Genomic DNA, 7,498 nt, shown 5'->3' on the forward strand with positions numbered 1-7,498 from the left:
ATTATTTTGATTGTTTCAATCAGGTATTTTATATGTAAAATGGTATTTATCCAAAAATTTATTATAAATTGTATATACATATTACATCAGTTTCTTGTATCTACTAAACTTTCATTGCATTAATCTAGAGACGCGGTAGTGTCTCGACGCCAAGTACATGTTCGACACCCTGTATATAGCGACTGTCGCTACCACTATCATTTACTCGTCGCCGGGCTATTCCAACCTAACCTGAAACTTATTTCATTAATATCTCATCACGCCTGCAATATTTCCTAAATTTAATGGTATTTTTCTTATGTAAACCACATATAAGCTTTCGAATAAGACCAAATTCAATAAAATCGGTCCACGCATGACAGAGATATCGTAATATCATGTCATGGATCTGTCAGAAATAAGATTTTTCTTCTGATTCTTTTTCTGATTCTTCTTCTTCAGTCCAAATTTTCGTCGACATAATACGTATACGCGTTACACGCACACCTTCAGCCAAAAAAAAACCAACACATGTTTCGTTCGTCAACTCTCGGTACGCGTTACACGCACACCTTCAGCCAACAGAAACTAACACATGTTTCGTTCGTCAATTGCTATCTCCACTATGCAATCTACTCCAATTTTTGACAGCTTACCGTCGAGTTATAACCAAGTTATAAACGTGTTTTTACAAATATGTATCGTTGTACCATTGAATTGCAACTAAAATGCAGTCTCAAACACAAGGTAGGTTGCCGAAATTAGAATTGCGACCTGTTTGAATATCATCAAACTGTTTTTTATTTGTAACTAAACTGAGGATTTTATGTATATATAGATAATCGAAGCGTAAAATGATGCTGTGACTGGATTTATCCTTAATTCTGTTCCGTGGTAATTTGTAAGTTATAATATTAAAAATTATCTGAAGTCATTCCCTATGCAAATTATCTTTCTAAAAAGCAGTGAGATACCCATAAAAAAAAATTAAAAAAGTAAAAAAATTACGCCAAGTACATGAAATCAAATAAATCACAAAAGAACAGAAGATAATAATAATTAGAATATAAAAAAAGTTGTGAAATCAAAATGAGCTGCAAATACATAAAGGTGCTTTCCAACTGCGCTTAAGGGGGTAGACACGTCACGTGACCTGGCCGATTCGGCAGGTCGGTATTACAGCATTTTTTCTGCACAGAAATGGTAATACCGATAGATCGACGATTACCCGGTGAACGCGAGAGGGAGCTGTTTGCTATTTCTGTATTCTATTCTGAATAAGGAAAGAAATTCTCAGCTGTTCCGTTATACTTATACAAATTTAAACGGAAAGTCGGCTGGTACTGTAAACGTAGAAAATTCATTGTACATTTTAATTACTTGAAATGTGCTTATGCTACAATATTCTACGTTAGCAGTAAGGAATTCAAAGTGAAAAGGGAAAATAGATGAGGGAATGTCCCCAGAAAATGAAATTTGTTAGGTTAGACATTTTTTTACTAGCAAAGCACCGAAACAGAACATGAAATACACTTATTACACGTCCTCTGCAGAAAGCAGTTAGCAACAAACATTATATATACAAAATTGTATTGAATGTTGAAATGGGCTAGTGAAAATGCGCAGACTGGATGCGCGTGATTATTATGTGGTCGGCTCTTCGAAGTGACACAAAATATAACCTAATTGCTATATTCGATTTCCTAAAGATACTGTTGTGACGTAATAATAAACCCCCCCCCCCCCCATATACATGACTCATGTATGAAAGAAGCTAATTCCCTTTAATTCACGAAAAAAGTTCTCACGCAAAGATTGTGAAATCAACTTTGCTAATTCCAATTGTATTCTCGTTCTCCGTTCGAACACTGATTCCTCTGTCACTTTTTATACTTGACATTCCTTTATTGGCCACAAATCAATTCAGTGCTCAGATTTTCAGCTTCGGTTTTTTAAGGAATTACCGGGCGAGGCCTGTAGTTGACAGAAAAACTTTTATAAGAGGGACATCTTCTGTTAAAAATGTCGTATGAAAATCGTTTTACGATGGAAAATAATAAAAACTTGGTAGAGACTAATTTAAACGAATCAAAGTCGGTAACAGATTAATAGCACATTCGCCAACCTGCGACTGAGGATATGAATGAGGAGAGTGATATGATAAAATGTGTGGATGAATGTTTGTGTGTAAGTGTGAGTAGATGGGGACACTAGCGTGTGATTTACTACTGTTAGTACAAAGTCATAATTAAGTTAATGTAAGCTAATATAAGATAAAATGTAAAAGTGCAATACAGAATGTGTATTGACATCCTCAATTACTAAAAACAGGTTTTTTATGCTATGTTTTCCTGTAGAGAGAATGATAGATTATAAGCTATGCAACTTGGACATCACTCTGTGATAAATATAATAACAAAGGGACATAATGTGATCTAGGTTAAGGGAAAATTAAGGGTAGAGCCACATAGGAGGCAGGGACCTTCAATATCAAACAGACATGTAGGAATGTGTAATCTACCGTTGTGATGTAGCCATGCATGTACCATATAGAGAAACTGTTAATAAATTGTTACGAAAAAAAAAGTTCTCGTCCGATCACTGAAGTTAAGCGACATTGGACGCGGTTAGTACTTGGATGGGTGACCGCTTGGGAATACCGCGTATTGTTGGTAGTATTTTTTTCATACCGCTCCATTTTTGCTGTTTATAGCTATGAAAGTGATTTATTCTAAACGATTTTATTTAGTTTCACTACTTTGTCCGTTTCTTTGTAGTGCAAACCTATCAGAAATTCATTTTTATTCATTGTCAATGTAAGAACAAATTTCTTCGATGAATAAAACCGTATTTTTACCAACGACCATTCTTTGTCTGTAAAACACCAGTTTTCGTCCCAGTTCTCGTCTGAGTTCCCGTCTCCGGTCCGTCCGAGAAGGCCACGCATATACCGCACAGGTTTTTCTCTGCGACTATATAAGTGGATAAAAGTTATAACAAGGTGGTGAGGCACCGTATGCACAGCGTAAATAACGAGTGCGAAGCACAAAATTAAAGTATATTAAAATTGTAAGTGGAAAACGGAGTACTCATCAGAAAAGTGCGGGTCGAAATCCTAACTTCACTAGCGGTGAGGTTAGGCCGCGTGTAGAGGAGACGCCGCAAAGTTTTAAAAGTATTCAGACAGTAAAATGAAAATGAAAATCAAGTGATAAATAATAATGCTGCGGGTATAGATGAGCATGCTACGGTAGTAAGAAAACAAACGAAAAGAAAGTGGCATCCACAAATAGAAGAGGAAGCAATGAAAGCGAAGAAAATGAATACCTGTAACTTGACAACCGCGAACAGGTACAGTGTACTTCAAAATGAAGTTGATATGGACGAAGAAGAAAAAGCTTACAAGGAGACCGCACAGGTTATGCAATCGGTTCTGGAATGAGACTGGGTGGACATTGTAGTGCACACCTAGTGTTACAAAACTGTAAAGGGTTTTTGTACAGTGGGCCTTCGTTTTCGAGAAATTTGAGTTCAAAGTTTTGCGCGACAGTAGTATTTCAGTTGTGCAAACATTCTTAGGAAGCAACGGTCGTAGCTGCGATATTAACAAGGAGACCGCACAGGTTATGCAATCGGTTCTGGAATGAGACTGGGTGGACATTGTAGTGCACACCTAGTGTTACAAAACCGTAAAGGGTTTTTGTACAGTGGGCCTTCGTTTTCGAGAAATTTGAGTTCAAAGTTTTGCGCGACAGTAGTATTTCAGTTGTGCAAACATTCTTAGGAAGCAACGGTCGTAGCTGCGATATTAACAAGGAGACCGCACAGGTTATGCAATCGGTTCTGGAATGAGACTGGGTGGACATTGTAGTGCACACCTAGTGTTACAAAACCGTAAAGGGTTTTTGTACAGTGGGCCTTCGTTTTCGAGAAATTTGAGTTCAAAGTTTTGCGCGACAGTAGTATTTCAGTTGTGCAAACATTCTTAGGAAGCAACGGTCGTAGCTGCGATATTAACAAGGAGACCGCACAGGTTATGCAATCGGTTCTGGAATGAGACTGGGTGGACATTGTAGTGCACACCTAGTGTTACAAAACCGTAAAGGGTTTTTGTACAGTGGGCCTTCGTTTTCGAGAAATTTGAGTTCAAAGTTTTGCGCGACAGTAGTATTTCAGTTGTGCAAACATTCTTAGGAAGCAACGGTCGTAGCTGCGATATTAACAAGGAGACCGCACAGGTTATGCAATCGGTTCTGGAATGAGACTGGGTGGACATTGTAGTGCACACCTAGTGTTACAAAACCGTAAAGGGTTTTTGTACAGTGGGCCTTCGTTTTCGAGAAATTTGAGTTCAAAGTTTTGCGCGACAGTAGTATTTCAGTTGTGCAAACATTCTTAGGAAGCAACGGTCGTAGCTGCGATATTAACAAGGAGACCGCACAGGTTATGCAATCGGTTCTGGAATGAGACTGGGTGGACATTGTAGTGCACACCTAGTGTTACAAAACCGTAAAGGGTTTTTGTACAGTGGGCCTTCGTTTTCGAGAAATTTGAGTTCAAAGTTTTGCGCAACAGTAGTATTTCAGTTGTGCAAACATTCTTAGGAAGCAACGGTCGTAGCTGCGATATTAACAAGGAGACCGCACAGGTTATGCAATCGGTTCTGGAATGAGACTGGGTGGACATTGTAGTGCACACCTAGTGTTACAAAACCGTAAAGGGTTTTTCTACAGTGGGCCTTCATTTTCGAGAAATTTGAGTTCAAAGTTTTGCGCGACAGTAGTATTTCAGTTGTGCAAACATTCTTAGGAAGCAACGGTCGTAGCTGCGATATTAACAAGGAGACCGCACAGGTTATGCAATCGGTTCTGGAATGAGACTGGGTGGACATTGTAGTGCACACCTAGTGTTACAAAACCGTAAAGGGTTTTTGTACAGTGGGCCTTCGTTTTCGAGAAATTTGAGTTCAAAGTTTTGCGCGACAGTAGTATTTCAGTTGTGCAAACATTCTTAGGAAGCAACGGTCGTAGCTGCGATATTAACAAGGAGACCGCACAGGTTATGCAATCGGTTCTGGAATGAGACTGGGTGGACATTGTAGTGCACACCTAGTGTTACAAAACCGTAAAGGGTTTTTGTACAGTGGGCCTTCGTTTTCGAGAAATTTGAGTTCAAAGTTTTGCGCGACAGTAGTATTTCAGTTGTGCAAACATTCTTAGGAAGCAACGGTCGTAGCTGCGATATTAACAAGGAGACCGCACAGGTTATGCAATCGGTTCTGGAATGAGACTGGGTGGACATTGTAGTGCACACCTAGTGTTACAAAACCGTAAAGGGTTTTTGTACAGTGGGCCTTCGTTTTCGAGAAATTTGAGTTCAAAGTTTAGCGCGACAGTAGTATTTCAGTTGTGCAAACATTCTTAGGAAGCAACGGTCGTAGCTGCGATATTAACAAGGAGACCGCACAGGTTATGCAATCGGTTCTGGAATGAGACTGGGTGGACATTGTAGTGCACACCTAGTGTTACAAAACCGTAAAGGGTTTTTGTACAGTGGGCCTTCGTTTTCGAGAAATTTGAGTTCAAAGTTTTGCGCGACAGTAGTATTTCAGTTGTGCAAACATTCTTAGGAAGCAACGGTCGTAGCTGCGATATTAACAAGGAGACCGCACAGGTTATGCAATCGGTTCTGGAATGAGACTGGGTGGACATTGTAGTGCACACCTAGTGTTACAAAACCGTAAAGGGTTTTTGTACAGTGGGCCTTCGTTTTCGAGAAATTTGAGTTCAAAGTTTTGCGCGACAGTAGTATTTCAGTTGTGCAAACATTCTTAGGAAGCAACGGTCGTAGCTGCGATATTAAGATGTTTGGCTACGGTGCTGGAGGTCTTCGGTTCGATTCCTGGTGCGCGCTTGTTTTTTTGTTTGTTTTTGTTTTGTTTTCATTTACTTTTCAGACGGTGTGGCTCAGAACCCCAAGTTCCAGAAGCCAACCCGACCGGACTTCCAATTGCGGATGCAAGCGGAATTGAAGGCGGCAAAGGAGAGGATACGCTGTAGAAAGCGTCGTCCGCGCACGAAGCCAGCATCGCCATCCCAGGAACCTTGAGTGCCCCGCAGTTTCTGGAGCGACCAGCAGCCCGACGAAGCAGATGACGACCTCTGAAGGTCCGTTTTCACATGCTCATTAAAAGTAGAGATGTGTCTCTTTTTACAGTGGCGAAGAGACCAAACGGTACTTTTCAGTGCCGATTTTAATTTATTTAAACGGGAACTACCTCTCTACGTTCACAATGAACAACAATCGGCATTTTTCAGCGCCCGTTTAATAAAATACTCATTGATCGGTACATTCCCAGTATCATTTCAATTTTAAGCTTATATTGTATTTGTTTTCAGAGTTAACACAAGCGAAGAAGAGGTGGTGATTCTACGCAAAAAATAAGTCGAAAATATAGAATAAAAGTTTCTGATATTGCCCGTCGTTCTAAACAAAATTGACTTATGTTAGCATCTAGAATCACCACTTCTAAATGTAAATATTGAAAGTTTCTCTTTCGATTTATATGTGCCACTTATATTATTCTGTAATTGTAATCACTGTATGTTCTTAAAGACAAAATATATACTTTTACAAATAGAAAAGTTATCTAATAAATTGTAGAATCTGCTCGCAGGTTATGTGAGCAGAATCCACTGCTCCATTTCTCCCATATCAATTCTCCACGCGTAGTAGAAAGGGAAGGAATAGGGATACACCTACAGCAATAACGATACATTTGTGTTGGTGCGTAGGTCCATGTGACGTCACGCGTAGGGAATTCTTTGGCAATTGTGGCCTTCAGATGGCGCTGTTGGATGTGTCAGGCGGGCAGCAGGACCTGCCGGTCGATCTGCCGGCAGACCCTGCCGGCAGAACCGTAGCTGAATGCGGACGTAGGCTGCACCGCAGCTGCCGGCAGATCCTGCGCTCTCCTGGCAGACCCTGCTGTCAATCTGCCGGCAGACTGTAGGCAGATGGCTATCTGGGTAGGTAAGCTTCTAGTAAGTAGGTACTACTGAAGACTGAAGGCAAAAGTATTACATATTTTCATATTAATATGTTTATATTTTTTGTGTAAAATTGTTATGTAAATAAAAATGTTTAAAAGAAAAAAGAGTTCTCGTCTGACCACTGAAATTAAGCGGCATTGGGCGTGGTTAGTATTTGGATGGGTGACCGCTTGGGAATACCGCGTGTTGTTGGCATTTTTTTTTGTCTGCAGCTGTTTTATTTGTACCTCCTGTTTTTATTTATGAACGGATTTATTAGGTATCTAGAGACGCGGCAGTGTCTCGACGCCAAGTACATGTTTCGACGCCTTGTATATGTCGACTGTCGCTGCCGCGTATCTTTTACTCGTAGATCGGCTAATCCAACCTTACCTGAAACTTATTTCATTAATATCTCATCCCGCCTGCAATATTTCCTAAACTTAAAGGCATTTTTCTTATGTAAACCGCATATAAGCTTTCGAATA

The sequence above is a fragment of the Andrena cerasifolii genome, chromosome 4, assembly GCF_050908995.1.
Source record: "Andrena cerasifolii isolate SP2316 chromosome 4, iyAndCera1_principal, whole genome shotgun sequence".
NCBI lineage: Eukaryota > Metazoa > Arthropoda > Insecta > Hymenoptera > Andrenidae > Andrena > Andrena cerasifolii.